Source organism: Vicugna pacos, chromosome 7, assembly GCF_048564905.1.
Source record: "Vicugna pacos chromosome 7, VicPac4, whole genome shotgun sequence".
NCBI classification, from domain to species: Eukaryota; Metazoa; Chordata; class Mammalia; order Artiodactyla; family Camelidae; genus Vicugna; species Vicugna pacos.
The window spans coordinates 70,810,465-70,823,974 of NC_132993.1; positions in this window are offsets into that span (position 1 = coordinate 70,810,465).

Below are 13,510 nucleotides of genomic sequence, written 5' to 3' on the forward strand. Positions count from 1 at the left end.
TCAAATGTACCAAAACAGTAAAATAACATTGGACTAGATAGGACTATCCCATCTATAGCCATCAGTAGCCCATTTGAAGTGGAGGAAAAAAGTACTGAAAGTACTATGAATTTATGATGGCGTTTGTAAAGCATTCTCTCTAAAGTGTACAATTTAATCATTTGTGAAGTTTACATAGCTTAATAGCTTGACTTTGTATTGCATTGATGGTAGGTGAAACGTTAATCTGTGAGGTTCACAATTTACCAAGACCATAGGAAGTATAAGTGAAGAACACATTTATTACTATGTGGAAGACCCGACATGTTAAAAATAATCATTTCGTCACCCTGCAAATACTTTTAGCACTGCATTGCATATGAGTTTACAACATTTTTGACCAAAATCTTTCGGTTGATTGACTTAACTAGAATCAGAGGCTGCTCCTTTCTATACAATGGAAATTCCTGCTCCACTGCCAGCATTCCATTAAGATGGAAACGTGACCAACCATATTTTACAATTGCTGCACTTCCTTACTTGGTCTCTCTCAATAAAGCAATGGAGACAGATGAACTTCTCCAATAGTCTAGATTCTGTGTAAGTTAAATATCTGTAATTTCATTTCTTAATTTTAAATGACACTTTGGAATTAGAGAAAAGGAATGTTATCTCATAGTTTCTCAGAGAGAACTCTTCACTAATTAAGCTGAAAATGCAGTTCGGGTAGATTTTAATGGGTTCTCTGAGACTAACTCCTGAAAGTACATGAAATCCTCAAAAATCCCCCTAAAATTTCAGCCCTATGTTCAATATATATGCATATATTCTACAGTTTTCTTTAAATGGATTACTTGATGTATATATCACCTAATATTAATTGATACACTTGTTTAATAACAATACCAAGGAGCCATATTAGATAACACCACTGGTAAAGAATGGCAGTCTGGAGCCATTCCACCCAGACCACCTGGGTACATATCTAGCGTTTATCTACTCCTTAACTTTTTATAATTCAGCTTTTCTCATCCATAAAATAGTTTATCACCAGTATCTACTTCATAGGCTCATTATAAGGACTGAAGGAGTTACTGTTTGTAAAATGTGTGCAACAGTGCCTAGTATCTAATAAAGGACTGTATATGTGTTGTGTTTCCTGACCCCTCTCTTTTTATAAATATGTTCCTCTTATCTGGGCAGTTTTCATTTTCTGAGAGATTATTATGACTTCGGTGTAAATGTGGAACTATTATAATAATTTTACTAGAAAAGAATGTAAGTGAACACTGTGGTTATTGCCCTCATGTTGTTCAGAATTCAGTGAAGAAAATGGGAAAAAAAGAGAACTTATTAATGTATGATTAAGCTTTAAAAGACTATAAGCCAGTAAATACACAAATAAACAATCAGAAACTGGGTTATGAAATGGCAGTGAAGACCCATAGGTCAGACGACTTGCTTGCCTCCTAGGAGCTCACCAAACAGCCAACGAGACTTTATGGACCGAAACAAAGGATGCCTCATTTTTTTAAAGTATTTTCATGAAATAAAATTAAATAATGTTACCAAGAGGTTAAAATTTAAACATATGAACATGCTAAGAAGAATCCCATCAAATTTAGTAAATCCCATTTAAATCTGTCATCCATATGCACACAGTCAGATGTTCCCTAAACACTTAAAATTTATATTCTGCTTTTTCACTTGTTTCTGTCAAATATGTTGTGTCAAGTTCCCATAAATCTTCATAATTACATTTTAACGGATATAAAATATTATATCAAATGGCCTGTTCTCTTATTGTTGTACATATTTGCTGGTTTTACTATTTTACAATTATAAATCATGATCCAATAAAATAGTTCTGTAGATTTTTCTTATTTTGAGTTTTTTTTTTGGAATCAACTATAATAAGTGAAATTATTGGTCCAAATATATGATTTTTATTTTCTGATCCAACTTTTCCTTCAAAATTGAACAGATATTACTGTGGTACAATTATAAAAGTAATATTTAACCTGTGTGAAAAATTCTAGCAGTACAAAAATGTATGAAGTAAAAAAAAGGTAAAAATTTTAATTTTCTATCCCCCAGTAGTGACTCTAATAATTTGATGTATATTCTTTCAGACTTTGCTTTAATAATTTGGGATTATACTCCATAGAGACTATCTGAATACACAATCTGCTTTATTTTACTTGATGTCTAGTGACCATCTGTTTATTACTGATAGTCATAGGTCAGACTATTTAATGACTGTATCATAAACATTTTCCTGCATGGTTGTACTATACTTTGTTCTCATGGATAATCCATCACTGATGGTCATTTAGTTTGTTTCCAAATTATTACTATTATGTTCAAGAAACCAAACATACAGCTGCTTTTTGTACTTGTCAAACTATTTCCTTTTAATATATTCCTAGAAGTAAATTTGCTGAGTAGAAATTGCTGTTCACTGAGAATTTAAAATCTTTTTGCCAAATTGCCCTTCAGGAATGTATTGATCTCCATTCACAGTGTTTGGAATCCCCTTCTTACTAGGTCTTTCAATCATTCCCAATTTGATTGTTGTTAAAAATCACAATTCTTGGATTACTCATGAGGTAAAATATGTTCTCACTTGTCAAATGTGTTTTTATACTTTGTTTCTGGTGACTTTTACTGTGTAGGGACTTTTGGTTTTATATTTTATGTGAACAAATATATCTGTTCTTTCCTTTCTGATGTTTGGCCAAGGTTTCTTTTTTCCAAACATAGACCCTGTCTACAACAAGCTGATGAAAATATTCTCCTAAATTTTCGTTAAATTTTTATAATTCTACAGGTTAAATATAAACTTTTAATCAATTGGTGTGTGTGTGTGTGTGTGTGTGTAATATGGGGGGAGGGTATAACTTGTATGAATAATTTTTACTAGGTTTCAATTAGAATTTTATCATATGTGAAATTATTGCTAGAATTTCTTTTATGTCTGTTTATGTATGTGTTTATGCTTGTTCCTTCCTACAATAAACAGAGCTTATTTGTTCTGTTTTTATTATCTGATGGGAAGATCCACTGCACTATACTTGCAAAAATTAGCCTATTTTCTTGCATTTCTTTTTCAAGTAAAATGTGGTATTAATTACTTAAGGGTCACACCGATAATGGAATTGTGATTGCACAGAATTATAATCGTTATTTTGGGAGAAAACTTACATCTTTACTGATTGGGTCTCTCCATCCAGGAACAATGTAAGACTAATTGGTCATGTGTTCTTTTGCTTTTGTGATTAAACTTTTCTTTTGGTCATCCATAGGTCAATTTTTTAGTTCTTTAGTTGAAGGCAATAAAACTACTTTAACAAACAATTTCAAATCCATTGAACCTTAATAGGGTATCCCTTCAAAAACAGAAAAATGGGTTCAGAAAGAAGAGACAGCCAGAGTAGCTCTGGGGATCCAGACAGCAGCGTGTAACGGACATCTCCAGCACCCCACCACACAACTAGGAGGTTGCTCTATAAAAGAGGACGAAGAGACAGTGGGTAGCCAAAAAACAAAAGATAACCTCTATTTAAAACTTATTATCATTATTATTAAAGTCAGTAGAATGATGATTTTAACTCAATAATTAGCTCATCATTTCTGGTATTAAACACTATTATTATTAGTTTTATTTTGCTTTTAATAAAATTTTCTATATTCTTTCAGTAATTTAAATATTTTTCTTTTTTCTTGAATTCTCTAAGCATAAAAATATAGGTAGATAATGATTATGTCCCTTTCATTCTAAAATTTATATTATCAGTTCTTTTCTTGTCTTACTATATTATAGAGTATAACCCAACAGTGATGATTGTCACACTATTCTTCTTCTTAATTCTAATAGAAATACCTCTAGCAGTTCACTGTTCAGGATGATTTTTTAAATTTTAATATGTTTCTTTTATCATGTTAAGAAAGATTGCTTCACTTGGCTATGATTACAATTTTCAATTAGGATTGGATACTGAATTTATGAACACTGTTTAGGATACGTTGAGATGCAGATTTTCTACATTATCTTTCATATTAGACATTCTCAGATTTGCTTTTGTTGAATCATTCATGCACGCTTGAAATAACACCTTCTCTGTCATGGTGTATTACTTTAATAACATTAGACTTGCTCATATTTTATTGGCATATCTGCATGAACAATTGTAAGTATGCTTTATTCATAAGTTTATCATAGCAATCTTTAATAGTTTTTAGTATTAGAATTTCATTTGCCTTCAAGTGTAAATTAAGAACAAGCTTTTCGTTTGTTTGCTTTACAAGTTTTCCTTCTATGCCAGAATTTCTCAACTTTGGCATTCTTGACATTTGGGGCCAATAGTTTTTTGCTGTGGGGGCTGTCCTGTGCATTACAGGATGTTTAGCAGCATGCTGGCCTATTCCTACTAGGGGCCAAAAGACCACCCTCCCCATTACCACCACCACCTTTTTCTACTTGTGAATCAAAAATCTCTCCAGACATTGATGAATGTCCCCTGGCAAACAAAAAATTCTTCCCGGTTGAAATCCACTGGTGTATGCTTTGGAAAAGTTTAATATTTGCGAAACTTCCCTATAAAACCATTTGGACTCGGTGCCTTATGTGGAGTAGTATGGACCTTTGGGCAGGCTATCCAATTTTTCAGGATAATATTTATCTCGTGGGGTACTTAATGTTACAATTTAACCAAGTCCTGTGATGTCCCCCAGTGTTCCTGCCTCTGCACTTTCCCCTTCTGATCTTCCTGTTTTTCTTGAACAAGCTCATTATTTCTTATGGTTTCACACCATGCCTGTTTACTAATGAATTCCAGATCTTTTTCTCCTGTGTAGACCTTCTGGACTTCTGGATTAATATGTCTATCTGTGTTTTACACATCTCTGCCTGCATATCCAATGGGACCCTGACCCACCACACATCTACAATATAGTTTACTGCCTTGTCTCTTCCTAAGTCCCATCCTCTATTAGCTGCGGTACTCCATCACTCCATCACACCTCACACCCATCACCGACTGACGAGTCTGCTTTTTTTTTTTGAACCTCACTTTGAATAAGCCCCAGTTCCGTACATTCTACACACAAGTATTTACTTATATCTCTTATAGCGGATACCTATCAGTTCTGCTTGGAATGTTTGTATTTTACTGGTGAGAAATATTTCACCTATGAATTTGAAATGCCAGAATCCATATTTATTTATTGAATATTCTCCACCTACTAAAAACAGCAATGTTTATGTTGAAGAAAAAAGGCTAAACCTCAAGGCCTAATGACATAGTAAAATAAGAAGTAGGTTAACTCAGAGAATTAGCTATAGAAAGGAGCTGCAGATTTCTGTATTTGGCCTGTTCGTAGTTTGCTTTAGTTACTTTGTAGATAAGAAGGGGATAGTTAACATTTTTCCACAACCTTTAAAACTAGAAAGCACATGTAATATATTGTGTGACTTAAGGTTGAAAAATGTTTTAAAACAAAGCGAAAGGCTGTATCTAAGTAGGTAAATGGAGTAGGGATATTTATAAAGTTCTATACCTAGAAACTTGAACTATAACTTACAGTTTATTGCTAAAGCAAGGAACACGGAGGTTGATGATAACTGAAAGGAAAGAACAGTTGGAAAACATGGACACAGTACAGGCCCTCTGTGAATATTTTCGGACTGTAACTATATGTTAATGTAAAAAAATTTCTATACTTATTCATTATACTGCTGGTAAAGATTGTTATTAATTAAGACTAAAAAGGTCAAACCGTTATACCACAGACTCACTTAACTACTATTTACATTTAGAAAGATAAAAGTAGGTATGATTTACTTAGCAGATCATGTACATCACTAGCAGTACCTGGGACCTGGATCTGGTCCTGTCTGCTCATAGCGTTGACACTGACAGGACCAGAGCCTATGCAGAGCCTGGTATAGCAACTCAGCAGGTAGAACAGGAAGTCTGACAAATGAGGATGCTAGGGTAACAGGGAAATCATTCATTTTGAGATCCAGGCAACTTACCATTTGTCAAAGTTGGTGCTGTGCTGGGGTTTAGGGACCAGGCACACGTTCTAAAATGGCAGGGCTCCTCGCAGGAGCTTCAACACAGGTAAATAAGCAGCGGCCCAGTCATCAGAATACAGATTCAAGTGAGGAGAAGGTAAAAGCTGAGTTATCAGAACACAGCTACAGGTCACTGCAGGGATGACTTATGTTTACTCTCACAGTTAGCTGGAGCTCTAAGTATCCCTCTACGATGTAAAGAAGTGCCGAGTCTGCAAGTGGTTCTCCAGGAATTTCAGCTGCGTAGAGAGTGGTGCTTCAGCCTGGAGAATTTTACATGACTATGAATTCAGCGTAAGCTTATTTTGGACACCTAAGGATGTAATGCGGTTGTTATCTTTCTGTAGGAGGATGGCGTCATGATCAAAGAGAGTGGTATAAACAGTGCTGTATTGTGCTTAGTTCTGCATGTAAAGTTTTGTGAGGGGTAGTGACATACAGTTTAGGAATACCTTTAATTGCTTGCGGTACCAGACATGGACTGTAAAGAAGTGAGGCCGACTCCGAACTGAAAGAAGGAAAGAAGAATGGCATGCAGGACGGAAGGACACCAGGAGGGAAGGAGGAGGGAAGAAGAGAGCAGGGAGAAAGAGAGAAACAAAGAGATAGAAAGAGCAAGATGTTACACGGCAACTACCATGGGGGCTCCCTCAGGCAATACGAGCAGATGGTGGGGGGGTGGATCGGGTAGCGCACGACCTGGTTAAGGGCCCACTTTCCAGGGGCCTTTGATCTCGGGACCTTCAAATATTTAGCAAAACGTGAGATACACTTATTATTATGAGATGTCTTCTGATTTTTCATCTTGGCAATTGCTGTTTTAAAACTATGTATGGGCCAAGAAAAATATTCTGCAAACATTGGGCCCCCAATCTAGAAAAATGCAAGTCGTGACTTTCCTACCCACAAAGGATGAGTATAGGAATGTTTAGTCCAGACAAGTCATGAGACATACTTCAAGTATGTCCAAGATTACCGCGTGGGGAATGTACTGGCTTTTATTTGCAAAGCAGAGTTAGGACTAACGAGGACAGCTTTTAGTACAATGTAATTACAGACTTTCTAATGATTAGAGCTGCTTTGTCACAGAAATACCAGAGCATCTGCTCCTTCAGGGCATGCTGTACTTGGTGGATAAACATTTACTGAAGGAATGAATGAACCTTCGAATTGGGTTGGGAGGTAAGATTTGGATGCCCCTTCAGGACACTGGAGGACATCAGTTTTCCATCTTTTGACAACGTATACCTTTAAGTTGGTTGATAACAGTACTATCCCAGGAATGCAAAGAGCTGGGCTTCTGTGGAAACGTATTCTCCATCAATTACCTTCATTTAACGTAGATGTGGCAAACAGATTTGCTACTTCCATCATTTTTGAAAAAAATGATTATCTTTTTTTCCTTTTTCCTTTGCTTTTTGCTCATTTACTTACGAGTTTCCTCCTTGATCTTTTCAAGATGGCTCACAAACAAGAAGCATCATGAAATTTGCTAGAAATTTGGTGGAAATGGGTTAAAATTCTGAGTCTTCTTATGTGATTTAACTAATTTCTATGAGCATTAGTTTTCCTCATCTACAAAAAAATTGTTTTCCTCAACTATGCTTAGCTTTCACATCTGTAATAGAACATAAGTACTTGCTACAGGGTTGAAAACTATGGGAGTTACATCCTATAAATTGACTGGCCCACATCTGCCTTAGAGTTTGTGACATACATTTACAACTAATCCAAATTCACATGCACATAATACTACATTGCTTAATGGGGAATACAAGTGCTTAGAGCACTCCCGTTTCCTTCCTCCCTTCCCTTACACCATGGCTGTCATTCATTGCACTTATCCACAAGTTGTAATCACCAAATGCACTGTTGTTATTACGTGAACAAATTGTCCTATTAGATCAATTAGGAATAGAAAAATAAAATATTTTGTTTTACCTTCAGTTACTCCTTCTCTAATACTCTTCCTTTCTTCATGTAGATTTGAGTTTGTGATCTGCATACTTTGCCTTCTCTTTGAAGAACATCTTTCAGTATTTCCTGCAAGGCAAATCTACTGGTAACAAATTTGCTGAATTTTTATCTGTTTTGAGAAAGTATTTCTGCTTCACTTTTTTAAAATTTAAAAATGCAGTTTTTTAAAAGACAATTTTTAAAAGCAGTTTTAGGTTCACAGCAAAACTGAAGCAATGATACAGATTTCCCAAATACCCCCTGTCCCCACACATGCCTACCCTTCTCCCCAATTATCAGCATCTCCCACCAGGGTGGCACATTTGTTACCATTGGTGAGCCTACATTGACACATCATAATCACCAAAGTACTCTCCTTTACTCTGAAGAATAATTTTGTTAGATACAGAATTTTAAGTTCCCATTTTTCTCCTCCTAACACCTTAAATATTTCACTCCATTCTCTCTCCTTGCTTGCATAATTTCTCTGTTTCTGAAAAGTCCAATGGAATTCTTATCCTTGTTTCTCTGTAGTTAATGTAGTTTTCTTACTCTTTGGCTTCTTTCAAGATTTACTCTTGGTCTTTAATTTTTTTAAATTTGAATAAGATGAGCTTAGGTATAGAATTTTTGGCATTTACCTTGCTTAGTGTTTTCTGACCATCTTATCTCTGTGATTTGGTAATCTGTCATTAATTTTAGAAAATTCTCAGCTACTACTTTTTCAAAAATTTCTTCTACTTTTTCCTCTCTTCTTTGGATACTTTCATTACATATGTTACCCCTTTTGTAATCATCTTTCAGTTATTGGATATTCTGTTCAATCTTTTTTTCTTTATTTTTTCTTTGCATGTCGGTTTTGTAGGTTTATGTTGACATGTCTTCAAGCTCACTGATTCTTTCCACAGCTGCATCGAGTCTACTGATGAGCTCATCAAAGGCATTCTTCATTTCTGTTACAGTCTTTTGATTACTACCATTTCCTTTTCTTTCTTAGCATTTTTATCTCTGGCTACATTATCTATCCAGACTTGCATGTTGTCCACTTTTTGCAGTAGAACCCTTAGCATATTAATCATGGTTACTTTCAATTGCTACTGTGATAATTTCAAAATCTCTGCTGTATCTGGCTTTGGTTCTGATGCTTACTTTGCCTCTCGGTGTGTATTTTTTTCTCTTTCCCAGGCCTTACAATTATCTTGTTGAAATCCAGGCATGACTATAGGTAAAAGGAATGATGTGGATAGACCTTTAGCGTGAGGTTTTATATCTTTCTGTCCAGGGTTTAATCCTTATGTATGTTCACTGTAGCTATAGTTTCAGAGGCTAACATTTGTTTAGAGTTCCATGCTTTTGCCTCTCTTGTGATTTTGGGCTTTCCTAGAGACTCCTTAGTAGGGTCTGAGATTTGACGTTCTTTTAGTTATACTCTTGTTATTATACAGGAAATAGACTCATATGGTGATAAGGTGTAGGAGAGGGAAAGTGATCTCTAGTACCATGATTAGGTCTCATTTTTTCCAGTAGTCTGAGTTGCGTATTTCCCTTCCCCAGTGTCAAAGGCTAGAGGAGGCTTGAGCTGGATATTCCCCTTTTCCAGATTGGATACGCTCTGTCTGGTAAAACCCTTAATCGGGTAGCTTTTTGTAAAATGGTTTCTCTGAGGCCAGGAACAGAGAGCTCTGAAAATGTATCAGAAGGATTACTTTTTTCCTCCCCCTGCTGGAATACTGATGTAATTTTCTCACACTTTCATAGAATCTGATAAAGCAAATGGAAGTAAAACTCTTGAAAATTTGCCCCTCCCAACAAGAATGGGCCACCTCTGAGTTTTCCACTCTCACTTGCCTCCAGCAACTCATTAATTACAATTTAAAGTCTTTCTACTGATGCTGGCTCCATTGCAGAGTTCTGCTTCTGTGCTTCCACTTTAGGTAAGTAGTGATTCTCTATATCTGCCTGTCTGTCTTTCTAGTTTTCAGGGAAGCAATTAAACCTGTGACCTCAATTCTCTGATGTAGCTAAGAAGATTTCTTGATAATCAATTTGTTCAGCATTTCTCACGTCTGAATGGGAGTGATGACTTCCCGGTTCTTTACATGTTGGGTCAGAAATCAGAAGTCAACTGGCCCTTATTAAATACTCAACAAATATTGTGTCTCTTCTCCTTTACTTTATAATTTGTTTTCTTTTTACCTTTATCATATATAGTTATTTTGTTGTCTAGCCTTTTGTTGCTTTAGATAAAATTCTTCTCTTTGGTACAGCTTTGTAAAAACAAAAAAAATTAGATATGCTTAACAAGTCATAACTGGATGCATTTTTGCCCCACATGTATTAAACTGTGTATTTTGTTATTACACCAGTAGAGTAAAAATGCATATACAGGTTGTTGTTTGGGGATTTCTGATCTTCACTGCATGGGAAGGTGTCTCATTATTTGAAAAAACACCCTTGGCACAACCAGTGCCTGCTTAAATTAAGTCAGTCAGAAGCTAGAACCCAGTATACAAAAGCTATTGTTTCATTATGGAAAATTCCTTTGGCAAACAGGAAGAGCTTTGTAGCCCAAAACCCAAGTTTATACTCAGACACATTTCTCCCCTCACACAACTGGAGGAGTGCAATGAAATCTTTTGTGCTTTGTTTATATTTCCTACTTATTTTTCGTGAGTCAGCTCTATAATTTGTGACAGACCTTTACCTTTCATCTTGGAGTTGTGTTTTCTAATTCTGAAGTATTATCCAAAGTCTACTTTCTTAGTTCAGAGTTAAAAGAAAAAAGAAATCCTTCAATCTCACTTGGCGAAAAGCAGCAGGTGCTGCATTCTTGGCTAAACCCATTCTTCTCTTGAGGGGTTGCAGATTCTGTCTCAGGTCTCATGAAGCCTCATTTCTGCCTAATCAATAAATGTGGCTCTTACTGATGTGTGTGTTCCAATAAAACCAGATCACAGTGTGTGCACTCAAGATTGCTATCGTCTGTCAAGTATCTTCAGTATAGAATTGTGCCTGGAGTGATAGCTTTACTAAGCTGATACATGAATTTTCTTCACCATTAAACGCTCTTCTCATTTTGCAAGCATCCATTTCATTAACAGAAGCCTGCCACATTTTAAGTTGTTTATTTGAGCTCCTACTGTTCACTGAAATGGTAGGAAGTTGTTTCTTAAACAACCTATTCTGGTCTCCTTCATACTGGTGTGGTGAAAGTGTGCCCTCTCTTTAAATTCCATACATGTCTTAATAAATAAGTTATCCTCCTTATTTGGGGGCAGTCAGTTCTCTTCAAAGAATGTAGTAGGAAAACAGGCTGTGCTAATCCAGTACTTTTCTACTGGAAAGTCTCCTGAGGCATCTCTTCTAAGACCAAGGAACTATTTCAAGACTTTGAATCTGATTTTTCAAACAGCTGTACTAATTTAACTAAACGGGTTACAGGAGTGGATGGAGAAACAGATCTATAAAGTTCACTCAACATCTGAAAAATAAATTGGGGATTTTCTCCTTAGCCTCATAGCAGTGTATAACATAAATTGTGACAACGCTCCCAGATTCAATACGGGTACATGTAAGCATTGGAAAGTTTATTTCTAGATTTAATAGAAGCAAATGAATACAAATGGATATTAATTTGCATGATCATATACATATACGTATACACTGGTATGAACAACATACACTTATCCATGTACATGTTACACACACATACTAAATGTAACCATTTTACATGTTTTGATTGAGATACGGTCTTGAAAAATAATGGCTATGGGTAAGTAAACAGACAACAGTTTCGTTCAGTATTTAAATAAAATCAAAAGCTGACTGAGAAATTTTTCAATAGAAAATGAACAATGCAGCTAATTATTATATAGATGGTTATAAAACTTTGCATTTTTATGATAATAAAATTGACATAGAAATACATTGCTTGCTTTTTTCTTCTCATAAAAATGCATTGTGCCATGGAGCTGAGGAAACAATAAATTATACAAAGAGAGAGAGAAGAGGAAGCAAGAGTAGGGAGAGGAAGAAACAGAAGAAAATTATACAAGTTGTAAAAAGAGGAAGGATTTCTGAGTCTGCTCTGGGATTTAACCAGTGGACTGCCACTTCTTGGTTGGACTGGGAGATCCTTTGTTTTCCTACTGCTTGCCTTCAGTTGAACAATTATTTCTACCTGGATCATTGCCACCTGGCTCGTATGACAGGTCAAGGAGGAATTCAAAGGCCTGGAGGAGGCAAGCTATGATTTTAACAGAACCAGCCGTAGGGTTCTGGAGCAATGAAATGGAGCAAAAATAATTTATGCTCAAAGGGGTCATGATTGTCATCTTGTCTTTATTAAAAATACATCCTAATAAACTGAATCAATTAGCCAAATATATATATTTTCCTTTGTATTCTTTTTAATTAAGAATTTTTCAATATTAAACTAGATTTTAATCAACTTATTAACAGTACAAAATGAGGACTGCTTTGACAAGAAGAAAAAGTTCCCCGAATATGGAATCAAGATGATATCTAATCCAACAATACAACATTTAAGAATTTTCATAAAAGGGCTAGATGTAAAACAACAGACATTATAGGCACTAAATAATGCCAAAATAACAGCAGAATATCAGCAAAAGAAAGTACTGCATATTTTGCACTTCGTAGTCAATAATTTCATCCACTTTTTAAAGTAGATACTTGATTTGCAAACACACATATGAGTCAGAATATTGTACAAAATCTAGGCAAAAAAAATTAACATTAATCGAATGCCTACTTAGGTAAAATTAAATCCTAACAAGAACTCTTACCTGGTTAGTTTTGTTAATCCCATTTTTCTGCAGAGGAACCTACAAAAATGGCTTCCATTGTAGCTGGATTCCAAGGCCTGCACTTTATGGTTGCACATTTTTACTTCCATTGCAGCAGGTGAGAAATACTCTGTTAGAGGTAAAAGATTTCAGATATTTGCTTTTCATTCTATACAAATACAAAAAAAAAAAGAGAGGTAAAGATACAAAGAAGGTTTAGAAAGAATCATTATTGTTTGGGGGAGTCAGATCAGCCCAATATATCCAATACATTCTTTTAAATAGGCTGCTCATAGCCACAGACATAGGTCACTCTATTAGACAATTACCTGACTGTCCAACAAAACCACCTTCTTAAACATTCCAATATGTTGTTAAGAAAAAGATATGAAGTGTGATGTTAGGTATTAAAATACTTAAAAGCGTGCCTGCACTTCTTTGGTGAATAGACGTGCCATTAATGAAGGTATATAAACTTCAGTAAATAAGAGCAGAGTGTGTGAGGAGAGATTTACTTCAAGTGAAATCCTCTGCCCTCAAAGGGTTAAATGTTACCAAAGTTAAAAAGCAGAAATCAGGCTCCTATTAGTCTTGAACACTAATCTTGTTGACGGCTGAAGTGTTTCCTTATTTTATCCATATTTATTATATTGAAGGTGGGGTATATGGTGGTGACTAATGACCAAAC